This window comes from Delphinus delphis, chromosome 4 (assembly GCF_949987515.2).
Source record: "Delphinus delphis chromosome 4, mDelDel1.2, whole genome shotgun sequence".
Classification (NCBI taxonomy): domain Eukaryota; kingdom Metazoa; phylum Chordata; class Mammalia; order Artiodactyla; family Delphinidae; genus Delphinus; species Delphinus delphis.
Genome location: NC_082686.1, coordinates 42987740 through 43015058, shown reverse-complemented (window position 1 = coordinate 43015058; position 27319 = coordinate 42987740). Strand labels below are relative to the sequence as shown.

At 36.5% G+C, this 27319-nt stretch overlaps 1 pseudogene; it reads right to left on the bottom strand.

Annotated features, from left to right (window-relative positions):
• Positions 1 to 9653: 9653 nt before the first annotated feature.
• Positions 9654 to 10537, bottom strand: LOC132424032 (14-3-3 protein theta pseudogene; annotated as a pseudogene).
• Positions 10538 to 27319: the final 16782 nt, after the last annotated feature.

Below are 27319 nucleotides of genomic sequence, written 5' to 3'. Positions count from 1 at the left end.
CAAACCTTCCTGTATGGAAGTGGCTCTCCACATTATGGGAAGGGAGAATAACCTCGCATGGATCTGCTGGAACAGAACCTAGAAAAAAGTCAGAAAGTTAATGAAAAAGTGGTCTAGTAAAAGATAAATGAGAAAGATTGCTGGAATCATGAAAAGATTAATAATATAAAAGGAATTAGTGTGGAAGAAAAAAAGACTCATTCTCCTATTCTTAAATAAAACGAAAAGCAAATGTTTCTAAAAATATAGAGAAAATGAGCACCATGAAAAAAATGAAATAATTTCTTTTTAAAAATCTGCTGTCAATTATAGTCACTCTGTGACTCAGCTAAATTTCCCATTATAATTGTTTTCAGTTTCCTTGATTTGAAGGGAGCAATTACCAACACTTGCTTAAATTTAGATCAGTGCAACAATATACTGAACTGCATTCCTGATCATATAGGAGCATAGTAATCAATAATTATTTCTGCCCCTTTTAGAAATGCTAGAAACCTGTCTTAAATGTTAAGTTGCTGAATAGGCCATGGATCATTATCATACAGAAGCAGGAATTCATGGTCTGAAAAAGCCCACCTTAACATTCTGAGTCTTGCTACTTCATGGATCCAGGTAAATGATTACTTAGGGCCAGTTGCAGGGTCATGCCAAGGCTCTTGAGCTCAGGATCATTTCAGGGGCCTACAATTAGGACAGCCCAATTATCTGGTGACTTAAATGACCCAAGTTTTACCAAAGCCTATGCCAACTTCAGTCCATCTTTGCATTTATCTCCTATAATTAATAAACTTATAATTAAGTAGCTTAGATTCTTTCTCTGATTATTAAAAGACTCAAAGACCTCTCTGTCAGAGGTCACAACAACATTGATCAAAAGTCTGCATTCATTTATTATGATTAGAAAACATATTATTTAACCAACTAAAAGTAAAAGAATACAAAGAAATATTATCAAGACCATTAAAGAGGAATATGTCTGTCCATACACAAATTTTTTTAAAAAATATTTCCTTTTTACTTAGGAATCCAACAGAGAAGTCCTCTTTGTTTCATAAAAAAGCACAAGTTGAGCATAGGGGGAAGCTGTCAGTGTGCCTTTTTAAATTCACTTTCAACATACTCTTAAATAAAGAACAAAAAGAATATTACTCTCTGCTACATGGAAGTTAGAATTCCTTCATTCATTTACAAAAATTATTTGGCTTGAACTGTGCATATAGCATAGGACATGCAATTGTTTGAGGCAGGAATACCCATTAGAAAGGCTATACAAAGTCTGTTCCTGCCCTCGAACCTCCTAGAACCTAGTAAAGACTGATTGAATGCCTGCTCTGAGGTAAATCTCCAGCCCCACAAACAGTTAAACTCGTAACTCCCTCAAGTACATGCATTCACAGGTACACAGGCAGCACTTAACTCTCAATTGTTATGTCCAGGCTCTGTTCTCCCTCAGGTGAGAACAGCCAAAGTATTCTCTAGTCCAAGAGTCCAACAGAAATCGCTAGGACTTGTAAATATAGCAGTAGATAATCTTTACCTGCAATGTTAGAGATTATTTCTATGTGATTTCCCTGGCCCTTTCACCTACACAGGAGCACACTTTGGAACTCTGACTGTTATCCAGTATTGTACTTTTAGAAAATCGTAACTACCACTCAAAATAAATAAACTTAAAATAATAAGTGGGAAAATGAATGAGAACTTGTAAAAGTGTTTAATAAATTTGCAGCTAAAAATGGTATTGAATTTGATTGGTCTAACTCTGTGATTAGAATTTGAATGAAAGTATATTCTTGGGAACATCTCAGATTTCAAGGTCATCTAATCAGATTCCTAACAGTTCTTCACTGACTAGCATCAGGTCCTACAAATTTCCCTAAGAAAATATTTTTATTTAACACATTTTTATCACCCAAAACTGGACCTAGGGCTTCCCTGGTGGCACAGTGGTTAAGAATCACCTGCCAATGCAGGGGACACGGGTTCGAGCCCTGGTCCAGGAGGAGCCCACATGCCGTGGAGCAACTAAGCCCGTGCACCACAACTACTGAGCCTGTGCTCTAGAGCCCGCGATCCACAACTACTGAGCCCGCATGCCACAACTACTGAAGCCCGCGTGCCTAGAGCTGTGCTCTGCAACAAGAGCAGCCATTACAATGAGAAGCCCATGCACCGCAGGGAAGAGTAGCCACCGCTCGCTGCAACTAGAGACAGCCCACGCATAGCAACAAAGACCCAACACAGCCAAAAATAAATAAATAAAATAAATAAATTTATTTAACAAAAAAACTGGACCTAAAGGCTTTAATAAGTGGTTTAGTTTTAGAATGTGGTTCTTCTGAAAGTCATCAAACTGATACATGCATCAGAAATTTATATCTGGGACTTCCCTGGTGGTCCAGTGGTTAAGATTCAGTGCTTCCACTGCAGGGGGCATGTGTTCAATCCCTGGTCAGGGAACTAAGATCCCACATGCTGTGCAGCCAAAAAAAATTAAAAATTGTATCAGATTATTCATAACAGTGTAAGTAATGTCCTTAGGCCATTTAATGTAGAACATGAAGTTCACAGTGGTGAGTACATGGTGAAACCAAGACCTCAGATCATTTTGTTTCCAGGGACTAGAATAAAATACTATAAGGATTTAAATCCTAGGATTTTATTTGGTTGGTCAGATGCAGAGAATAAACTATGAAAATACAATAGAACTATTGAAATTATTAACTTGAAATTCTCATGTATTTTTTTGCACCCGTAAATTATGTCCTCCCTGAATAATAAAATACTCTTTATATTTTAAATTGCATAGACAACTTGCAAATGGATACAATGTATTAAATGGCTACACTGTACAATGTAAAACACATTAGTGATTATTAGAAACAGTTTTTTTAAAAACTCCCAATATATTACTACGAATCCATGTTCATAAATTCTAAAATTTGTAAAAACGGATCTAGGCCATCCTTGAAACTGTCATTCATTTTTTAGATGCTTAGTAAACAGAACCAGCTGTGATTCTGATGGCTATGAAAGTAGATATAATACCTTTTCTTCTTTCTCTTATAGTCTTCTGTATATCTCTATGTTCAACAAATATAAAGATATGTTCCCAACAAACTACCAATGGCATTTTTCACAGAAGTAGAACAAAAAATTTCACAATTTGTATGGAAACACAAAAGACCCCAAATAGCCAAAGCAATCTTGAGAAAGAAAAACAGAGCTGGAGGAACCAGGCTCCCTGACTTCAGACTATACTACAAAGTTATAGTAATCAAGACAGCATGGTAATGGCACTAAAACAGAAATATAGATCAATGGAACAAGATAGAAAGCCCAGAGATAAACCCATGCACACATGGTCACCTTATTTTTGATAAAGAAGGCAAGAATATATAATAGAGAAAAGACAGTCTCTTCAATAAGTGCTGCTGGGAAAACTGGACAGCTACATGTAAAAGAATGAAATTAGAACACTCCTTAACACCATTCACAAAAATAAACTCAAAATGGATTAAAGACCTAAATGTAAGGCCAGACACTATAAAACTCTTAGAGGAAAACATAGGAAGAACACTCTACGACATAAATTACAGTAAGATCCTTTATGACCCTCCTCCTACAGTAATGGAAATTAAAAAAATATAAACAAATGGGACCTAATGAAACTCAAAAGCTTTTACACAGCAAAGGAAACCATAAATAAGATGAAAAGACAACACTCAGAATGGGAGAAAATACTTGCAAATGAAGCAACTAACAAGGGTTAATCTCTAAAATATACAAACAGCTCATGCAGCTCAATCAAAAAAACAAACAACCCAATCCAAAAATGGGCAGAAGACCTAAATAGACATTTCTCCAAAGAAGACATACAGATGGCCAACGAACACATGAAAAGCTGCTCAACATCACTAATTATTAGAGAAATGCAAATCAAAACTACAATGAGGTATCACCTCACACCAGTCAGAATGGTCATCATCAAAAAATCTACAAACAATAAATGCTGGACAGGGTGTGGAGGAAAGGGAACCCTCTTGCACTGTTGTTGGGAATGTAAATTGATGCAGCCACTATGGAGAACAGTATGGAGGTTCCTTAAAAAACTAAAAATAGAACTATCATACGACCCAGCAATACCACTACTGGGCATATACCCTGAGAAAACCATAATTCAAAAAGAGTCGTGTACCACAATGTTCATTGCAGCTCTATTTACAATAGACAGGATATGGAAGCAACCTAAGTGTCCATCGACAGATGAATGGATCAAGATGTGGCACGTATATACAATGGAATATTAGCCATAAAAAGAAACGAAATTGAGTTATTTGTAGTGAGGTAGATGGACCTAGAGTGTCCTACAGAGTGAAGTAAGTCAGAAAGAGAAAAACAAATACCATATGCTAACACACATATATGGAATCTAAAAAAAAAGAAAAAATTGTTTCCGAAGAACCTAGCGGTAGGACAGGAATAAAGACGCAGACATAGAGAATGGACTTGAGGACGAGGGGAGGGGGAAGGGTAAGCTGGGACGAAATGAGAGAGTGGCATGGACATATATACACTACCAAATGTAAAACAGATAGCTAGTGGGAAGCACCCACATAGCACAGGGAGATCAGCTCGGTGCTTTGTGACCACCTAGAAGGGTGGTATAGGGAGGGTGGGAGGGAGATGCAAGAGGGATGAGATATGGGGATATATGTATATGTATAGCTGATTTACTTTGTTATAATGCAGAAACTAACACACCATTGTAAAGCAATTATACTCTAATAAAGGTGTTAAAAAATATATATGTTCCCAAATTATTTGTAATATTTCACAAGGCTCCCTCCATAATGTTGTATGGTTATTATTCTTATTTGGAAGGAATGGATGTTGAGGAGAAAAGGATGCATTCACTTAACTACAGAACATTTTTACTTCTGGAGCTTCTAAATAGAGATAAGAAATACACAGCAACAATATAAGGAACCATTTCTTAGGAAAATGTGTACAAAATATTTTAAAGAATTTAAAATATATTAAAAGAATATACTTTTACTGTTTAATGATCCTGACCTGGTGAATTTAGGAATAAAAGGTAAACTTACTTTGATAAAAAAGAAAAAAATAGAAAGAAAAAAAATAAAACCACCTCAGGAGATTTTAAATTAAAAGTTTAAAAATCACTATTATTAAAAATGTAGGGCTTCCCTGGTGGCGCAGTGGTTGAGTCCACCTGCCAATGCCGGGGACGCGGGTTCAATTCCTAGCCCGGGAGGATCCCACATGCTGCGGAGCTGCTGAGCCCATGCACCACAGCTGCTGGACCTGCACTCTGGAGCCCTTGAGCCACAGCTACTGAGCCCACATGCTGCATCTGCTGAGGCCTGCGTGCCTGGAGCCCATGCTCCACAACAAGAGAAGCCACAGCAGTGAGAGGCCTGCACGCCACAACGAGGAGTGGCCCCCGCTCGCCACAACTAGAGAAAGCCCCCGCACAGCAACAAAGACCCAACACAGCCAAAAAAAATAAAAACACATAAATAAATAAATTTATTTTTTTAAAAAAGTAATATAAACATATACTTAAGGTGTCATAAGAGTAGGAATGGGAACAGAAGGAAGCAAAGGAATGTTAATAAAGTCAATACATGTAAAACAAGTACATGCCTTGTATAAAGTCTCAAGATAGCAAGTTTTTGTACTTTAAAAGTCAGTTGTCGGAGCGGCTAGGCCCGTGAGCCATGGCCGCTGAGCCTGCGCATCCGGAGCCTGTGTTCCGCAACGGGAGAGGCCACAACAGTGAGAGGCCCGCATACCACAAAAAATTAAAAATATAAATAAATAAAAAGTCAGTTGAAATGGAGATTTCCAGTCTTCCTCCCCAGAGATTCTGAGTCTTTTGTTGTCTTACCCTTGACAGGCCATAGGTGATACAATTGGCCATTTACTAGTAATGCAGTGCATAGAAGCACAAGAGATATCCTAGTGAAACCCCTGGATGGTCCCCAGACGTACTCCTTTCTGCTCCCATTGTGTGACATCAAACTGAATACTTCATGGCAATTATCATTACTTCTGATATTACAGGAGCTCCTGTGTTTGTTTGCTGGTCCACGGTCAGGAGGAGGAGCTGAAAGCAGTTTGTTCCTACTCACAACATCCAATTCAGTGAAATTCTCTGTCCCCTGGCTGACTGAGTGTTACCTCCCTGAAAACCACAATCCTCAATAGATGTTGATAGGAACTAATCCTATTTCCAACATATAGTGCCTGGAACTGTATATTTTAGCTTTAGGGGATGCCCCAACAGAAAATAAACTGTTAGTTGATTACATAATGGCCTCCTAGGGAACAGCGCCTTACCCCTACAGGGTATTGTCCCTAAGCCAGTGCTTTGGCTAAGCCTTTAGCAGTATGTTCTGTCATCCTAGTAGGTCAGTTGCATGCAGAAGACCAGTGGATCCTATCGTTATGCTTTTTATTTTTGTGCCTCCTTTACCATCAAATGGACCTCGGTCTGAAGCAACATCCTTTGGGATAACGTGTTTATAAATCAGACATTCTATAAGCACTCAGATGGTGGTGGGGGTGGACACATTGTAGATAAGAAGAACCAGCCCATATCTAGAGTAAATATTGATTGTAATTTAAAAAAAAAACACTGCTATCTCATCCAAGACCGAAGGGGCCCAATGTTATCCCTCTGTGATCAGTAGCTAGTTGGTTTTCTCAAGGATTGGTCCCATATCAATCTCTGCAGCTGACTGAATAGTCATTCAGAAAGAAGCAGTAGCTAATAAACCCTGGTAAAGGAAGAATATGCTATAGAGTCCATGCATTGCCTCTACGCCTTCCACAATGGCTACTCTATTTATGGGCCCATTGTATCATCTTGTGCTGGCATTTTAGGATTCAGATCTAAGCACTTTACCACTCTTTCAGTTAGTAGTGGGGAACGATCCATGAAGCTGAAGTTAGGAGTTGAAGTGCAAGGGTAGTAAATACCACGGGAATCTGGACTATTTATTCAAGTAATTTTCTTGTGCCTTCTGGACTTAAGCTGGTTCAATCTCAATTATAAAATTTCTATTAGCCAAAGGGTTGTTGTACTCACAGTGGAATTTATGACCCAGAGAATCTGATAGTATCCAGGTTATTCCAGCTAGCAGTCATTAAAGCTATCACTTGCTTAGGTTAATGTAATCTACCTAATGTATTTGGTTTTTACATGTACTAGAAAGACAAAATAAGCAGGGAAATTATGGGAACCACCACATCTGACTTTTTCAAGTTATAGATGGTACAGATTCTGAAATTTGTGTCTTTTGTATGCTGTAAGAGAGAGAAATCGAACTTTATTTTCTTCTAGCTGTTTTCACATTAAATAAACTATTCTTTCTCACTGGATTTATATTTCATCTTAGACATACATAAATTATCGTGTATACCAGAATCTATTTACAGACTGTCTTTACAGACCAGTTCTACTGATTTATTCCTATACTAATAATATGTAGATTTGATTACAGTAACTCTGTAGTATGTTCTGAAATCTGATAAGTAAATCCCAACTCAATATATTTATTGGTAATAAAATTTTTGGCTAATCTGAACCATAAAGTCTTGCAGAATATCTTGAGGTTATTTTATTCGATCTATGTCTCCTCAAACAGTGTTTGAATTCTAAAATATTAGTCAAAGAAAATGTAACTCATATACATTGTCTTCTCATCTAAGAACATGACTGTATTTCCTTTTGCCGTATCTTATTTTATATCTGTCTATTAAATTTAAAATCTGTTTTCCTTGAGTTCCATAGCTTTCTTGGTAAAGTTATTCTATCTCTATTATAGATCTTTATTTCCAGTATCAAAGAAAGCTATTGCTATTTGTTGTATTAATAACACTATATTACCACATTCTTATTAGTTTTAACAGCTTTACTGAAATATAATTAAAGTAAAATAAACTGTACATATTTAAAGTGCACACTTAATAAGATCTGGCATGTGTATGTACCTGTGAAACAATCAAGATATTGATTATATTGATCACTCCCAAAAGTTTTCTTATGCCCTTTATCACACCTCTTTCCCACCCCATTCACTCCTGTCCTTCTACTGCCCCATTTCCAACTATTATTCTGCTGTCACTAGAGATTAGTCTGCATCTTCCAGAATGCTATGTAAGTGGAATTTAACATTATGTACTGATTTTAGCCTGATTTCATTCACTCAGGATAGCTAGCTATTTTCAGAATCACTCTTTTTGTAACAGGTATCAGTAATTCATTTCTTCTGATTGAAGAAGATTGTTCCATTATGTTTGTTTAGCCATTAACCTGTTGATGGCTATTTGGTTTGTTACCAGTTTTTGAACATTAGAAATAAAGTTGTTATAAACATCTGTGTATAAGTCTTGGTATAGACTATGATTTCATTACTATGTGTGGAATGCAGAGCAAAATGCTTAGATCTCATGGTAGGTGAATGATAAACTTTTTAAGAAACTGTCAAACATTTTCCAACATTGTTGTACAATTTTACATTCTCACCAGCAGTGTACGAAACTTCCAGTTTATTCATATCCTCATCAACACTTGGTATGGTCAGTCTTTTTAGTTTTAGACATTCTTACAGGTTTACAGTGGTATCACATTGTAATTTTAATTTGCATTTCCCTAATAAAGTTGAGCATCTTTTTTGTGTTTATTTGCTATCCATATGTTTTCTTTATTGCAAGAACTTGTTCAAATCTTTTGCCACTTTTTTTTTGGTTTATAAAATGTAATTTTATTTTATGCTACTCTGCTATTACATAGGGCATAACATTTTCACAAGGCTTTTTTGGGACTACAGTCAATGATTATTAGAGCAACATACAATAGTGGTCCAACTCTCTAAATAACAATCATTAGACAAACTGGACACCCGCTCACATGTGTACAAATCTGCATGGAAAAGTACTAAAGTTTTAGACTTGGACTTGTGTACTTTATTTCCCCTTTCTAGTGTATTAAGAAATGACATGCACTTTCATTTGCCAAAAGCAATGCTTGTATTTTGGCAGCAACATGCTACTTCTATTACATAGTAAAGGGAATACCAGAACTACAAAGGCAGGAGATGTAAGTGAATTTTTATTGGGAAGGGAAGTTGTCAACTTAAACAGCAGTAAATGAAGAGTGAATGAGGAAAGTCCCTGTTGTCACAGATACACAAGACCTCCATCATATATGATACAGGAGGCATTTTAATTTGTGACCCCCAGCCTCAAAATGTCAAATGTTTTTCCATTCAATCTAATACTTCTGTATTCCTACCAAAAAGGAATATATTAAGAGGATGGAAAAGTTGCTTACTGAAAGAAAATCCCCAAAGAAGAGTAAGGGAGGGAATGTAGAAATCAAGAAGTTATGTAGAACACTCTTTAAATTGTAATTAACTACATTTTCATATTTTCACAGTAATACAAAACACAGTCACGTGCAGAACTGGTTCAGGTTACTTAAATACCAGATAGATTTTTAGTTCTCTACATAAGTGTTTGGAAGTTACTTGTGTTTTTATAAAATGAAGCTATTAATACTTTTCTACAGCAGTAACTGCACACTAGGAAGGCCAAGACAAACACAAATCAAGGAATGGAGTTTTCCCAAAGCTGCAGTGTGAAAAGACTATAAACAGTTGATTCCATACACATGAGTGTGTTTCTTTGCTATAGGAAATCCAAATGGAATAAGGAATGGAGATGAGTAAAAAGGTTTCTTGAGGGGAAGAAGGATGACACCCTGTATGCACTTAGTTCTCTGCCCCTTCTGCCACATCACATTCTTCTCCTGCACTGTCTGATGTCCATTATGTTAGGTTGTCTCTAAGCAACTGCATGATGAGGGTGCTGTCTTTGTATGAGTCTTCATTCAGTGTATCAAGTTCTGCAATGGCTTCATCAAAAGCCGTTTTAGCCAGTGTGCAGGCAAGTTCTGGGTTATTAAGGATCTCATAGTAAAATACAGAAAAGTTAAGAGCCAGCCCCAGGCGTATTGGGTGTGTGGGTTGCATCTCTTTCTTGCTTATATCAATAGCCTCTTGGTAAGCTCCTTGGGAATTATCTATTGTTTGTTTCTGATCATCACCACAAGCAACTTCAGCAAGGTACTGGAAGTAATCTCCCTTCATCTTCAGATAGAAGACCTTACTCTCTGGATTAGTTGCATTGGCTATTAAGGACTTATCCAACAATTCCAGGACCGTGGTGCAGATGGACTTCAGTTCGGACTCCACTTTCTCCCGATAGTCCTTAATCGGCTGCAACTTCTTGTCGGAGGTGTTGGTCTTCTGCTCGATGCTCGAGATGACCCTCCAGGCGGACGTGTGGCCCCCGACGTTCTTGTAGGCCACCGAGAGCAGGTTGCATCCTCGTTGGACAGCTCCGCGCCCTGCTCCATCACGGCTTTCATGCAGGTGGCCATGTCGTCATAGCGCTTGGCCTGCTCGGCCAGCTTGCCCTTCTGGATCAGCTCCGTCTTTTCCATGGGGCCGGGAACAGGACAGCGAGGGCAAGCACCAACCCGGATGGCAAGGAGGAGTCTCTTTTGCCACTTTTAAATTGGATTTTTGTTATCTTATTATTCAGATTTGAGTTCCTAATATATTCTGACAATCATTCCTTTATCAGATATGTGATTGGCAAATATTTTCTCCCAGTCGTTGGCTTGTATTTTCATTCTTTTAACAGTCTTTCAAAGAACAGAAATTTTAAATTTTGATGAAGTTTAACTTATTAATTTGTTTTTTTATGGATCATGCTATTGATGTTGCAACACAGAGTCACAAAGGTTTTTCCCTCATGTTGTCACCTAGAAGATTTACAGTTTTAGGTTTTCAATCTAGGTTGATGATCCATTTTGAGTTAAATTGTGTGAGATGGTTGAAATTCATTGTTTTGCATATGTGTTTTCAGTTGTTGCAACACCATTCCTTGAAAAGGCTATCCTTTCTCAACGGAATTACCTTTGCAACTTTGTAAAAATTTAATTGTCAATATATGAGTGAGTCTATTTCTCAGCTCTATTCTTTTCTACTGACCTATACATCTATTTTCATGCCAATACCAATCAAAACATTACTGTAGCTTTATAAATCGTATAATATCTTAAAATCAGGTAGTATTAGTTGTCAAATTTTACCCTTTTTCAAAGTTGTTGGCCATTCTAGGTCCTTTGCATCTTCATATAAATTTTAGAATCAGTTTATCAATTTCTACCCAAAAAGAAAATAGTCTGCTTGGATTTTATTGGGATTTAGTTGAATCTATAGATAAATTTGGGGAGAATTGACATTTTAACCCTATTGAGTCTTCTGACCCATGAACATAGTTTATCTCTCTAGATCTTTTTAAATGTTTCTCAGCAGGGTTTTGCAGTTTTCGTTAGATTTATCCCTAGTGGTTTCACATTTCCTAAGGCTGATGTACATGGAATTCTTAAATTCCAATTTGTGAGTGTTAAAAATATATAAGATTTCAAAAGTTTTTTATACATTAATACTGTATACTGAACCAAAGATTAAAGGAATATTCTAAATGCTTCTAGTAGGGAGGCAAAGGGGAGGTGATAAAAATCTGACTGTGCTCAGATTTCTTACTTGAAACTCTTGAAGCCAAACTATAATGTCTTTGAAGTTTGAGGGATAAATTATTTCCAATTTAAAATTCTATTCCAAGTCAAGCTATCATGAAAGTTTGGAAGTAAAATTAAAATTTTTTTCCAACAAAAGAATAACTAATACAGATTTGTTCAGCATTATCTTAATTTTGTACTTACTGTATCAGCATAATTATAATAGCTCTCATTCACTTTTCAATTTTTCTTCATAAATATCAACAATTCTGAAAGTCTGCCTTATATGCTCCATAAGGAAGATCCTAAGGTTATGTTCCTGCCCAACAATGACATAAACCATTAAAGAAGACTCAGAATTCAAGAAACAGAAGATAATGTAGGAAAGTAATAAAGAGAAATTATAATGTGACTGATTAGAAAAGGAATTACCATAGAAAGGATTTTCATTCCTGGAAATAGTCAAACAGTCATAATAACTATCTACCTTGGGTTTTGTAGAGAAATCTATGGGAGGGCTAGATTAGGTGAACTGTGGTCTCCAAAGTTAAAAAAATCTTCTATTGTAAAATAACAGTTCTTTGATTATGATTCATAAATGTCTGCTTCTTTTATTGATGCTAATGTCAATGCTAACAACTTACATTTAAAGTTAGCATACATTTTCCCCTTTATTCTGAAGCAATATTTAAGAACTTCAATAAGATTGAGTAAAACTTTTTAAAAGTTATGAAATAGTGAATATAGACTAGCTTGTTTCATAAAGTCCTAGGGAAACAGATATGAAAGAGATATCAAAGTTTGTCTGCCCTTAATAATGATAATGGAATTACATTTGTGTTCTCTTGACCTACTTCTGTGATGACCGATAAAGCCTGTTGATAAGAACACAAGATTACATATAATTATCTGTAGAGTAATAACTATCTATATGGATATTAAAACTATAACTTTGATGCTGGGTGTTACACTCATTCAAAAGAGTTTAGCAAACTTTATGTAAAAATTTTAATCTCCATGAATAGAAAGCTTGTCAGAAGTTATTAAAAAAAACAAATTGAAATTCCCATTTTAAAAAAAAGATTTCAGTTAGACTGAATCATCAACATTGTCTAAAGACTGATGGAAAGATTCAGTTAAAAAAAAAAAAAAGATGAGATAGGATTCTCATGAAAAAGGAATCTTATTCTTGCTTAGTTCAAATGCATTCATTCAAAAATAACTTATTAAGCACCAAGGATATTCCAAACACATGGTGACCATGATGATCAGGGGGAAAAGCTACCTTAAACTTCAGACAGGAAAATGTCAAAGAAAGTAGTGAAAGATATAAATGGTCATGTAGTTTCAGACTCTAAAATGGGAAAGTTCAGAGTTTGGAAATCACTTGAAATTGAATTTCCGCCTATGAAATTACAAGAACACTTATCAAGGAGAGGATCTGAAGATTCATAGTGGCTCCATAAAGATCACTTGGATGGTTTTAAGTTTTAAATTTATATGTAGAAAAGAGGTATAGAGGCATATAACCAAGCACAAATATGAAAGAAACATGAGCCTGTGAGAACAGTGCCAGAAAACCGAGAATGAATTGAGGTTTGTGAATAAACTGCATAAGGAAAATAAAACATTTTTAAGTTACATTTATATCCAGAGCAAGAACAAAGAGAATTTACCTGTAATATGTCTGGCAAGATTTTATAAATTGAACAAGTGACACAAAATGGGATTTGGAAAATTCTATTTTACTTCCATATTCTCTGACCAGAAGAATAACTTTTAGCCTAGAGAAGGTTGAATAATATGGGTAAAAGCAATTGAACCTCAGGATATGTAAAGAGATGATAAGATAGCATTTAGCTTCTCTAAATGATTTCAAGTCTCCAGGCCTGAAAATATTAAATACTAGAGTATGGTAAAAACTTACAGATGAGATAGTGAACTGCAGGAACGGAAATTTCTTATCTTTCAGCCACCAAGGAAAATGGGAGATGTGACTAGGAATCCAGTTATAAACATTTAGTCTTGACTTTCAAAATGAAAGGAAGAGATAGTGTCTTGGAAGAATTTATTATTATAATTTGTGTGTTTTCACACTGCTCTAAGCCAGTAGCTAGTCCATTAATACATCCATGTCTCTGGGATGGCTGCAGATGGAAAGCAGACAGAGCTTATGATCAGTGGCTCCTTCAGTCTTTTGTGAAAACCTACGTTTCTTAAAGAGAGGGTGTTGGGTTGCAGATGCCATTAATGCTCACCTAATATTCAAAATATTCTCTACAATTCCTAGCCTCCCTGGCATTTGATTTGGGACCATGTGACTAGTTCAGGCTAATGAATTAAGAGTAGAAGCAAAATATTTTATTTCCAGACCAAGGCAGTTAAAAGTCAAATTCTTCCTCTCACTCTCTCTCTTTCCCTGCCACAAGTTGAGATGGTGGCAGCGTAAGATGGAAGAAGTCTGGTTCCTTGAGTGACTACAGAAAGGACAACCTATGACAACTCACATCAGACCTTATGTGGATAAAATATAGCCTTTCATTGTGTTAACCTACCCATTTTTCATGGTATCTTAAGGTAGCTAGCATTAATTTCCTTACTCTCTGAGTATAGTTACTCATTTAACTAAAAAGTTTAGAGACAGATAAAGCCTTAGACATTGCCAGACTAGAATTTTCATTTCATTTATAAGATGTTTTGTCAACTATGTGTTTCAACTAAGCCTTCACACTTAGGCTGGCATCCCTCATGTTAGCAAAGTAGCTATAAGCAGTTACAGGCCTCATATCTGCACATCTTATCATCCAGAGCAAAAGAAAGAGACTTCTTTTTCCTCAACCTAACATTCTATCCAATCAAAGAAGATCTATTCTCTGACTGAGCTATCCATGAACCAAGAACTGTGACATACTTAAATTATGCCAACTAGCTTCAACAAATCAGGGCTAAGGCCTAAAGAAGATATGAATCAAGCCCTCCCAACCTCACAGCTGGTACAAGTCAAGGGGAAGTTGGAATGGATCTTGCAGAGAAACAGCAATGAAATATACTAAAGAGGTCTTGAATATCCTTAGATCATTTTACTTTATCTTATTGAAAATGTTCATAATGATTTAATAGCTTATTTAGTGGATTCATAAAGCTTGTAAAGAAAGTCATTATGTTCGACAATACAATAAAGTTTCAGAATAATGGTTCAAGTCTAACAACATAAACATTTCTTAAATAGAAATTAAAAAACTAATATGTAAGATATTAGTAAGAACCTGGACTTGGATTTTTAAAAATTATACAAATACAGGTCCAGTAGGTAAAGATTATTAGTACCTCCTGTAAAAGATTAGGGGGTTATAGTTTAACAGGAAACACAATCAGTCAGCAATGTGATGAGACCATCCAATAAGGTCAATGTTAAATTGCACAAATGGACATAGAAAATCTCCAATGATACAGTGAAAAATTTCATGATATTCTATATAAATGAGACCACCCTTAGAATCTATGTAAAATTCTGGAATCACAATTCAAGAGGAATATTGAAAAATCAGGAACATCTGAAGAAGAATGAACAAATTAATGAAATTGAAGCTGTATCAGTTTTGGAGCAGTTGAAGGAAATGTGGAGGATGCTTAGCCATGAAAAGAGGGGCTTAAGAAGAATTTGTTAACTGTCTTCAGACTTCTGAAATGCTGTATATTCATGCACATACAACTTGTTTGGAGGGAATCACTAGGACAAAAGAACTGAAACACACAAAAACAGATTTCAACAGTATACAGAGAAGGCTTTTGTAACAGTTATAGATATGCATGAATGAAAGAGGATGCCTCAGCGCAGAAAGCTTTCTCATCACCAGGGTGAGTTCAAGAAGTAAGACTAGCTTGTCAGATGTGATATGGAGAAGATACAAGCCTGCAGTGATACTTGAACAAGACAATTTTTATAATCCCTTTAATGTCAGTGTTTCTAGGATAATATGAAATAAGCTAGATTTCACTACTATGTAGAAGTAGTCTATTTTAAAGCTTAATTCCCTAAAGATGCTGCAATTCCACCATATAGCTTCAGAGAAACAGAAAGAAAATGTCAACTTTAAACAATCTCTACTTTTCTAGCTCATGAGAGATTTCATAAATTTTATGATTTCTAATGACACAGAGAACATGTCATATTTCCATTAAGAAACAATTTCATATAAGTTAATATCGACCCATGAAATGTCACTCTCTGATCGTTAACTGCAAAGACAACATTGGCTAAAATAGAGTGCTTTTAAAGAACTCTATCCATATCATTGGTTTAAGAATAGAGTGTCTCCAAAGGCATTCACTCAGGGAATAACAACTCAGAGAGATAAAACCAAGCCAAGAGAACAGTGGATAATTTCTATTAGCAGTGCATTCACCTTGAGAAATCACCAGCCTCTCTTTGACTTTTCTAACTATGACCAATTAATTTCGAATGGATTTTCTACAGCTCTTCTCCTTTACCCTAAAAAAAAAAAAAAAACCACATAATATCAATTTGTGGCATTGTATTTCCTTTTGTCTGGGATGAAGCCACCAAACACTAAAGGTTAGAGTCTTACATAAATTTAGATAGCAGGACTAAATGAAAATGAAGCTCTTATTAATGGAAAATTATCTCATTGGAATAAACAGACAAAAACTAATTTATAATACAGATTCCCTACACCAAGCAGTATCTACTGAAAGCCCTTTATCTAAAGTATCGACAAACTACTCACACCTTTTAAAGAGATCTTAAAAATACAGCAAAGGTATTCTGGAGAAAGTTTAGGTCTACAGATGTGAAAGAATTTCCCATAAAATTACATAATCTGCCTACAACCAAGTTTTTTCAAAGTTACATTGTTTTCATAAAGTTAAAACTGCCTCTTCCTATGCTTCTGTGTAATGCCTAAGAGGCATTACTCTTTGGAAGCTTTCTAACGGCCTATGTGAAATAAACTGGTAGACTCCATCACTCTAAACAACCTTACTAATTTTTGAAGGAAACTTTAAAGACTTTGCATTTTACAAAAAGTGAATTATTTAAGGTCATTTATTACACACTCTCTCTGTTTTCAGCAGGGCAGATCTAAGAAGCAAAGAGAAGAAAAACTGCCCCCTTAAGCTCATGTGAGCTATTTTGCAGGGAATAGTTCCTTGTTCAAGAACAATTTACTATAAATTTTTATTATCCCTTTTATGAAGCTAGGGGAAATATTTAAGAGCTACTCCTTGAAAAGCACAAATAAGTGGTAAATGTGGCTTTCAAAGCATTGACATGTATTTGGAATTAAACTACTAAATACATCAGATTACTTCCCAAATTGATAAAAATGAATGCTGATTCTATTTTTTAAATCAATCCAAACTTTTGATGAATTACATTGTTAAATAGTTGTGTTTAGACATTTTTCAACTAGTATTTTTACAAAAAGCAGAAAAAAATTCATACATTTTACAACTTAGTAACATGGACATTTCTAAATTTCATGTTCATTTAGCTAATATCTAACAGGATTTTTAAAATTTGTAATATTATTCATCAGTGTAACAAGAAAAATCCTTTCTATTTATAGTACTCAAGGCCCAGTTCTAGAACATCTGAGTTTTAGTCCCTTATCATTAATTTGAGTCTGGGGTAGATGGGTGAAGAACTTGGTGTCTCAGGGCCAATTCAGCTATGTAAAGGAAGGAAGTGGGCTCATGCTAGGTAGGACGTATCCAAACCTGGGGGCTCTTGCTCTGGCTAATGAGAAAAATACTACCTGAATCAAGCATATTGTTTCTATATAGGAATTAAGAAATTTTCCCAAAGAAGCCACAACTTAGATTTTTGTGTAAAATTTCTCACTTTTGCAATTGACATCAAGATTGATGTCAAGAACTGACCTCAAGAATTGATATCAAGATTTTCAAAACACTATGCAGAACAATGTTATGAGAACTAAGTAAAACACACATGCAGATGAGGGAAACTTCACTTCAGTCTACAAGAGAATGTTTCGCACCTATGGTCTAGAGAATGCACAGGGCATCAAGAAAAAAAACTCATAATTCTTATTTTCAGACTCCCGCTTCACATTCTTCCCTCTTTTCACATGCTTATTCTCCAAATGCTACCTCTTTTTCCTTCCTTCCCAAGCCACCCCAGCATGTCCTTTTTCCTTGAGGAAAAACAACTAAAACTTCAGGAACATAGAAAGAAGTATATTAGAAAACCAAATCTGAGCTATTTAAATAGGCACTAGAGTCCACTGTGATTCATTTTCTAAGAGTAACTCATAGCTCTCTCCAGGTGTTCCTACCTGGGCTTAGAATTAACCTTAATTGTGTGGCATAATCTTCAATCGTAAAACACAAAACACTAGAAAAACTTTCAGTATGAATAAAATCATTTAGTAGAACTTGACTTTCATATTGATATATGAATCTTCTATACTCCATACTTATAATTAAGAATGATAATAGAGAGACATTAGGTATTAGAAGTTGTAAGTTTGGCAAGACCAAAAAGATTGATCCAGTCTAGTAAGGATGTGTTCACCTTGGTTTCCAACTCAGTGTGCAAACAAACATCATAAAACATAGGAAAACAAGGAACAACTTCCCTGTACCTCTCTAATTACTTAGGAAGACATACCTGAAGGTTTAGTGGTGAAAGAAACCCCCAAAAGAGTAAGAACTGATAGTAAAAGCCCAAGGCCCCAAGCTTGTTGTCTTTTCTTCATTTAGCCAGAAAAGGCCTCGATTATACTGCTTGCTAAGCCAGTTACTTTCTTCCCTGTCTAATAAAAGAGTTACAGTATAGGAATTACAGTCCTAATTTTAATATATCACATATGAAGACAGAAGAGTTGCATAAAGGAGAATTAACATTATTTTTTAAGATTGAAAATTAAAGAAATACACAGCAGGGACTAAAGGAGTTTAGAAAAAGAAAGAATTTTATTAGAGTGAACAAGGAAACCTTGTATATGAGAGAAAACTCAAACTAGAACATGAGGGAAAGTACTCTTGTTACACAACTAAAAGAGCACAATTCATTGCAGATTCAGAAAATTAATGAACTCACTGTTTGGTTGAGAGAACTATTTTATAGGGTTGAAGGGATTTGTGAAGGGACACAATAAATGTTGAGGCTGACGTGATAGACAGGGATCAGTATACGAGTTGTAAATGCCAAATTTCAGGCTAAGTTCAAACTTTTTTAGGCATTAGGTTTGGCCACTAGTACTTTCTGTGAGGAACTGGAAACAGCTACAACTAAATTTGAATTTTCAGAAAATACATGGTGAGACACTTTAGAGACAGAATTTGAAATTTCTTTTCCAACCTGGTTTGGCAAAAGCACAAATCAATCTACCTTTAATGCAGACTGAAGGTCCATCGGCTCAGGCTAGCCCACCCAAAAGAGCATACTGAATTACCATTGCTCATTGATGCATCTGTGCCTTTTGAATTGTTCTTCTAAAAAATTGTGTATTTTCAACGGTAAACTGCTCTAAGGCAGCATAAAAGATACCTTTTATAAGAAAAATAATTTTGTATATTTACATATGCAATCCACTCAGCATTTTAAAAATGTTATTGAAATATAGTCCATGTACAGTATTATATTAGTTTCAGGTTATTACATAGTGATTTAACATTTGCCTACATTATGAAATGATCACAACAATAAGTCTAGAAACCATCTATCCCTATAAAAATTTATTACAACATTATTGACCACATTCTTTATGCTGTGTATTATACCTCCATGGCTTATTTATTTTATAACTGGAAATTTGTACCTCTTAATCCCCTTCACCTGTTTTGCCACTCCATCCCTCTCTCCTCTAGCAATCACAACAATCTCAGTATCTATGAGTCTGTTTTCATTTCGGTTTGTTTATTTGTTTTGTTAGATTCCACATGTAAGTGAGATCATATGGTATTTGTCATTCTCTGTCTGACATTTCACTTAGCATAACACTCTCTAGATCCATTCATATTGTTGCAAGTGACAAAATTTCATTTTTTTATGGCTGAATAATATCTATATCTATGTATCACAACTTCTTTATCCATTCATCAATCAATGAACACTTAGGTTGCTTCCATATACTGACTATTGTAAATAAGACTATAATAAACATTGGTGTGTGTATATCTTTTCTGATTAGTATTTTTGTTTTCTTATGGTGAATAACCAGAAGAGAAATTGCTGGATCACATGGCAGCTCTATTTTTAATTTTTTGAGGAATCTCCATACTGTTTTCCACAGTGGCTGCACCAATTTACATTCCCACCAACAGTGCATAAGGATTCCCTTACTCCACATCCTTGACAATGCTTGTTATTTGATATCTTTTTGATTCTGACATGTGTGAGGCAGTACCTCATTGTGCTTTTAATTTGCATTTCCCTGATGATTAGTGATGTTGAGGAATTTTTCGTATGCCTGTTGGTCATCTATACTTCTTCTTTGTAAATATTTCTACTCAGGTCCTCCGTCCATTTTTTAATCAAGTTGTTTGGGTTTTTTTTGATGTTGAGCTCTATGTGCTCTGTGTATATTTTGGATATTAACTGCTATTGGATATACTGTTTGCAAATATATTCCCATTCAATAGTCTGCCTTTTCATTTTGTTGATAGTTTCCTTTGCTGTGAAAATCTTTTTACTTTGATGTTGTTCCATTTGTTTATTATTGGTTTTGTTTCCCTTGACTGAGGAGACACACCCAAAACATGTTGCTAAGATCAATATTAAAGATGTACTGCTTGGGCTTCCCTGGTGGCGCAGTGGTTGAGAGTCCGCCTGTCGATACAGGGGATGCGGGTTCGTGCCCTGGTCCAGGAAGATCCGACATGTCGTGGAGCGGCTAGGCCCGTGAGCCATGGCCACTGAGCCTGTGTGTCTGGAGCCTGTGCTCTGCAACGAGAGGCCCGCGTACCTCAAAAAAAAAAAAAAAAAAAAAAAAAAGATGTACTGCCTATCTATTCTTCTAGGAGTTTTATGGTGTCAGGTCTTAACATTTGTCTTTACTCCATTTTTTTTCTTTTCTTTTCTTTTTAAATTGGGTTTTGGTTGTTTTACAATGTTGTGTTAGTTTCTACTGTACAGCGAAGTGAAGTACAGTTCCCTGTGCTACACAGCAGGTTCTCATTAGCTATCTAATTTATATATATTAGTTAGTGTACATATGTCAATCCCCATTCCCAATTCATCCCACCCCCCTTCCCCTCTTGGTGTCCATACATTTCTTCTCTACGTCTTTGTCTCTATTTCTGCCTTGAAAACCCATTCATCTGTACCATTTTTCTAGATTCCACATATATGCATTAATATACGATATTTGTTTTTCTCTCTCTGACTTACTTCACTCTGTATGACAGCCTCTAGGTACATCCACATCTCTACAGATGACCCAATTTCATTCCTTTTTATGGCTGAGTAATATTCCATTGTATATATGTACCACATCTTCTTTATCCATTCTTCTGTCAAAGGACATTTAGGTTGCTTCCATGACCTGGCTATTGTAAATAGTGCTGCAATGAACATTGGGGTGCATGTATCTTTTTGAATTATGGTTTTCTCTGGGTATATGCCCACTAGTTAGATTATTGGGACATATGGTAATTCTACTTTTAGTTTTTTAAGGAACCTCCGTACTGTTCTCCATAGTGGCTCTATCAATTTACATTCCCACCAACAGTACAAGAGGATTCCCTTTTCTCCACACCCTCTCCAGCATTTATTGTTTGCAGATTTTTTCATGATGGCCATTCTGACTGGTGTGAGGTGACACCTCATTGTAGCTTTGATTTGCATTTCTCTAATTATTAGTGATGTTGAGCAGATTTTCATGTGCCTCTTGGCCATCTGTAGGTCTTCTTTGGAGAAATGTCTATTTAGGTCTTCTGCCCAGTTTGGGATTGGGTTGTTTTTGTTTTTTTTGATATTGAGCTGCATGAGCTGTTTATACATTTTGGAGATTATTCCTTTGTCTGTTGATTCATTTGCAATTATTTTCTCCCATTCTGAGGGTTGTCTTTTCATCTTGTTTATGGTTTCTTTGCTCTGCAGAAGCTTTTAAGTTTCACTAGATCCCATTAGTTTATTTCTGTTTTTATTTCCATTACTCTAGAAGGTGGGTCAAAAGAGATCTTGATTTATGTCAAAGCAAGATTTATGTCGTGATTTATGTCAAAGTGTGTTCTTCCTATGTTTTCCTCTAAGAGTTTTATAGTGTCCTCACTTACATTTAGGTCTTTAATCCATTTTGACTTTATTTTTGTGAATGGTGTTAGGGAGTGTTCTAATTTCATTCCTTTACATGTAGCTGTCCAGTTCTCCCAGCACCACTTATTGAAGAGGCTGTTTTTTCTCCACTGTATATTCTTGCCTCGTTTGTCATAGATTAGTTCACCATAGGTGCATGGGTTTATATTTGGACCTTCTATCCTGTTCCCCTGTTCCATTTATATATGTTTCTGTTTTTGTGCCAGTACCATACTGTCTTGATTACTGTAGCTTTGTAGTATAGTCTGAAGTCAGGGAGCCTGATTCCTCCAGCTCCATTTTTTTGTTTTGTTTTGTTTTTTTCCTCAAGAGTGCTTTGGCTATTTGGGATCTTTTGAGGCTCCATACAAATTTTAAGATTTTTTGTTCCATCAAAATATCATTGGTAATTTGATAGGAATTGCATTGAATCTGTAGATTGCTTTGGGTAGTATAGTCATTTTCACAATATTGATTCTTCCAATACAAGAACATGGTATATCTCTCCATCTGTTTGTGTCATCTTTGATTTCTTTCATCAGTTTCTTATAGTTTTCTGAGTGAAGGTTTTTGCCTCCTTAGGTAGATTTATTCCCAGGTATTTTATTCTTTTTGTTGCAATAGTGAATGGGATTGTTTCCCTAATTTCTCTTTCTGATCTTTCATTGTTAGTGTATAGGAGTGCAAGAGATTTCTGTGCATTAATTTTGTATCCTGCAACTTTACCAAATTCATTGATTAGCTCTGGTAGTTTTCTGATGGCATCTTTAGGATTTTCTATGTATAGTATCCTGTCATCTGCAAACAGTGACAGTTTTACTTCTTCTTTTCAATTTGTATTCCTTTATTTCTTTTTCTTCTCTGATTGCTATGGCTAGAACTTCCAAAACTATGTTGAATAATAGTGGTGAGAGTGGACAACCTTGTCTTGTTCCTGATCTGACAGGAAATGCTTTCAGTTTTTCACCATGAGAATGACATTTGTTGTAGGTTTGTCCTATATGGCCTTTATTATGTTGAGGTAGTTCCCTCTATGCCACTTACGGGAGGGTTTTTATCATAAATAGGTGTTGAAATATATCAAAAGCTTTTTCTTCATCTATTGAGATGATATGGTCTTTATTTTTTAATTTGTTAATATGGTGTATCACATTGATTGATTTGCATATATTGAAGAATCCTTCCATTTCTGGGATAAATCCCACTTGATCACAGTGTATGATCGTTTTCATGTGTTGTTGGATTCTGTTTGCTAGTATTTTGTTGAGGATTTTTGCATCTATATTCATCAGTGATATTGGTCTGTAATTTTCTTTTTTTGTGATATCTTTGTCTGGTTTTCATATCAGGGTGATTTTGGCCTCATAGAATGGGTTTGGGAGTGTTCCTTCCTCTGCAATTTTTTGGAAGAGTTTGAAAAGAAGAGGTGTTAGCTCTTCTCTAAATGTTTGATAGAATTCTCCTGTGAAGCCATCTGGTCTGGATTTTTAATCACAGTTTCAATTTCATTACTTGTGATTGGTCTGTTCATATTCTTCCTGGTTCAGTCTTGGAAAGTTATACCTTTCCAAGAATTTGTCATTTCTTCCAGGTTGTCCATTTTATTGGCATATGGTTATTTTTAGTAGTCTCTTATGATCCTTTGTATTTCTGTGGTGTCTGCTGTAACTTCTCCTTTTTCCTTTATAATTTTATTGATTTTAGTCCTCTCCCTCTTTTTCTTGATGAGTTTGGTTAAAGGTTTATCAATTTTGTTTATCTTCTCAAAGAACCAGCTTTTAGTTTTATTGATCTTTGCTACTGTTTTCTTTGTTTCTATTTCATTTATTTCTGCTCTGATCTTTATGATTTCTTTCCTTCTGGTAACTTTGGGCTTTTTTGTTGTTCTTTCTCGAGTTACTTTAGGTGTAAGGTTAGGTTGTTTATTTGAAATTTTTCTTGTTCCTTGAGGTAGGATTGTATTGCTATAAACTTCCCTCTTAGAACTGCTTTTGCTGTGTCTCAAAGGTCATGGATTCATGTGTTTTCATTATTTGTCTCTACGTATTTCTTTATTTCCTCTTTGATTTCTTCAGTAATCTCTTCGTTATTTAGTAGTGTATTATTTAGCCTCTATGTGTTTGTGTTTCTTACAGATTTTTTTTCCTGTAATTGATTTCTAACTCATAGCATTGTGGCTGGAAAAGATTCTTGATGTGATTTCAATTTTCTTAAATTTTCTGAGGCTTGATTTGTGACCCAAGATGTGATCTATCCCGGAGAATATTCTGTGTACACTTGAGAAGAAAGTGTAACCTGCTGTTTTCGGATGGAACATCCTATAAATATCAACTAACTCTATCTGATGTATTGTGTCATTTAAAGCTTGTGTTTCCTTATTAGTTTTATGTCTGGATGTTTTGTCCATTTGGGTAAGTGCAGTGTTAAAGTCCCTCACTATTACTGTGTTATTGTTGATTTCCCCTTTTAAGGCTCTTAGCATTTGCCTTATGTATTGAGCTGCTCCTAGGTTGAGTGCAAAAATATTTACAATTGTTATATCTTCTTCTTGGATTGATCCCTTGATCATTTTGTAGTGTCCTTCCTTATCTCTCATAACAGTCTTTATTTTATAGTCTATTTTATCTAAGTATTGCTACTCCAGTTTTCTTTTGATTTCCATTTGCATGGAATATCTTTTTCCATCCCCTCATTTTCAGTCTGTATGTGTCCCTAGGTCTGAAGTTGTTCTCTTGTAGACAGCATATGTAAGGGTCTTGCTTTTGTAACCCTTCAGCCAGTCTGTATCTTTTGGTTGTAGCATTTAATCCATTCACATTTAGGGTAAGTATCAATGTGTATGTTCCTATTACCATTTTTTAAATTGTTTTGGGTTTGTTTTTGTAGGTCTTTTTCTTCTTTTGTATTTACCATTTAGAGAAGTTCCTCTAGCATTTGTTGTAGAGCTGGTTTGGTGTTGCTGAATTTGCTTAGCTTTGGCTTGTCTGTAAAGCTTTTGATTTCTCCATCGAATCTGAATGAGATCCTTGCTGGGTAAAGCAATCTCGGTTGTAGGATTTTTCCTTTCATCACTTTAAGTATATCCTGCCACTCCTTTATGGCCTGCAGAGTTTCTTCTGAAAGATCAGCTGATAACCTTATGGGGATTACTTTGTGTGTTATTTGTTGCTTTTCCCTTGCTGCTTTTAGTATTTTTTCTTTGTATTTAATTTTTGATAGTTTGATTAATATGTGTCTTGGTGTTTTTCTCTTTGGGTTTATTTTGTACGGGACTCTCAGCACTTCCTGGACTTGACTATTTCCTTTCCCATGTTAAGGAAGTTTTCTACTGTAATCTCTTCAAATGTTTTCTTAGACCCCTTCTTTTACTCTTCTTCTTCTGGGGCCACTATAATTCGAATGTTGGTGCACTTAACGTTGTCCCAGCGTCTCTGAGACTGTCCTCAATTCTTTTCATTCTTTTTTCTTTATTCTGCTCTGTGGCAGTTATTTCCACCATTCTACCTTCCAGTTCACTTATCTGTTCTTCTAACTCATTTATTCTGCTATTGATTCCTTCGAGAGAATTTTTTATTTCAGTTATTGTGTTGTTCATTACTATTTGTTCTTTAGTTCTTCTAGGCCCTTGTTAAACGTTTCTTGTTATTTTCGCTATTCTATTTCCAAGATTTTGGATCATCTTTAGTATCATTACTCTGAAATCTTTTTCAGGTAGACTGCCTATTTCTTCTTCATTCGTTTGGTCTTGTGTGTTTTTACCTTACTCCTTCACCTGCAGCAGATTTCTCTGTCTTCTGATTTTGTTTAACTTACTGTGGTTAGGGTCTCCTTTCCACAGGCTGCAGGGTCGTAGTTCCTCTTACTTCTGGTGTCAGCGTGCGGTGGGTGAGGTTGGTTCTGTGGCTTGTGTAGGCTTTCTGGTAGGGGGGACTGCTGCCTGCTTTCTGGTGGGTGGAGCTGGATCGTGTCCCTCTGATGGGCGGGGCCACATCCAGTGGTGTGTTTTGTGGTGTCTGTGAGCTTAGTATGACTTTAGGCAGTCTGTCTGCTAATGGGTGGGGCTGTGTTCCTGTCCAGCTAATTGTTTGGCATGAGGCATCTAGCACTGGAGCTTGCTGGCCATTGGGTGGGGCCAGATCTTGGTGCTGAGAGGGAGACCTCTGAGAGAGCTCTTGACAATTAATATTCCCTGGGTCTGGGAGTTCTCTGGCAGTCCAATGTCCTGGACTCAGCTCTCCCACCTCACAGGCTCAGGCCTGACCCCCGTCTGGAGCACCAAGACCCTGCAAGCCACACGGTGTGAAAGAAAAGGAAAAAAAACAAATAGACACACACAGAGAAACACACACACACACACAAAAAAAAAAACAAAAACAAACAAAACCCCAAGACAAATGGTAAAAGCAAAACCATACAGACAAAAACACACAAAGAATCACACACACACACATACACACATTAAAAAAAAAAGAGAAAACAAAAAAGAGGAGAGAAATCAACCAAATAAACGAACCCCCAAAATGAAAACAAACACTAAAAGCTAAACTAACAAAAACAAAAAAAAACAAAACAAATCAAAACCAGAAAGCAAACTCTCGGTAGGTCTCTGGACCTGCTGTGGGCACTGTGGGGCCAGCTCAGACTGTGACCTAGCCCAACTCCTGTGTGTACTTGCTCCCCAAGTCCACAGTTGCCCCCAAAGTCCACAGCCTCTATTGTGGTAACACTCGTTGTCTATTCAGATATTCCACAGATGCAGGGTTTACCAAGCTGATTCCGGGGATTTAATCTGCTGCTCCTGTGGCTGTGCAGAGAGATTTCCCTCCCTCTCTTTTGGTCACACTGCCCTGGAGTTCAGCTTTGGTTTTGGCCTCACCTCTGCATGTGTGCCACCCTCAGGCATCTGTTCCCAGCCCAGGCAAGAGGGGGTGAAAGCAGTGGCTGATTCGGGCTCACTTGCTCACTCAGGCTGGGGAGAGGGAGGGATATGGCAGTCACAATTGGGATGTGTGGGAAATGCCTTCAGCAGCAGAGGCCTGTGGGAAGTTGCAACAGCCTGAGGCACGCCACTCACTCTCCCAGGGAAGTTGGCCCAGGATCACAGGACCCTTGGCAGTGGCAAGCTGCACAGTCCCCTGGGAAGGTGTGGGCAGTGACTGCGCTTGCTCACAGGACCACTGGTGGCAGTGGCAGCAGGTGTAGTCATCACGCCTGCCTCTGGGGTCTGAGATAACAGCTGCGACTTGTGCCCAGCCCTAAAGCTTGTGTAGGCGGTGCCCTGCTGTCTGTGAGTGCACAGAGCAAGCAGCTCATATGACGAGCCCGCCCCTCTCCTCACGCACCCTGCAACAATGGTCCCTTTCCTCTCTGGCAGGCCCAGGTCTCTTCCTGGACTTCCGCAGCTGTGGAGCACT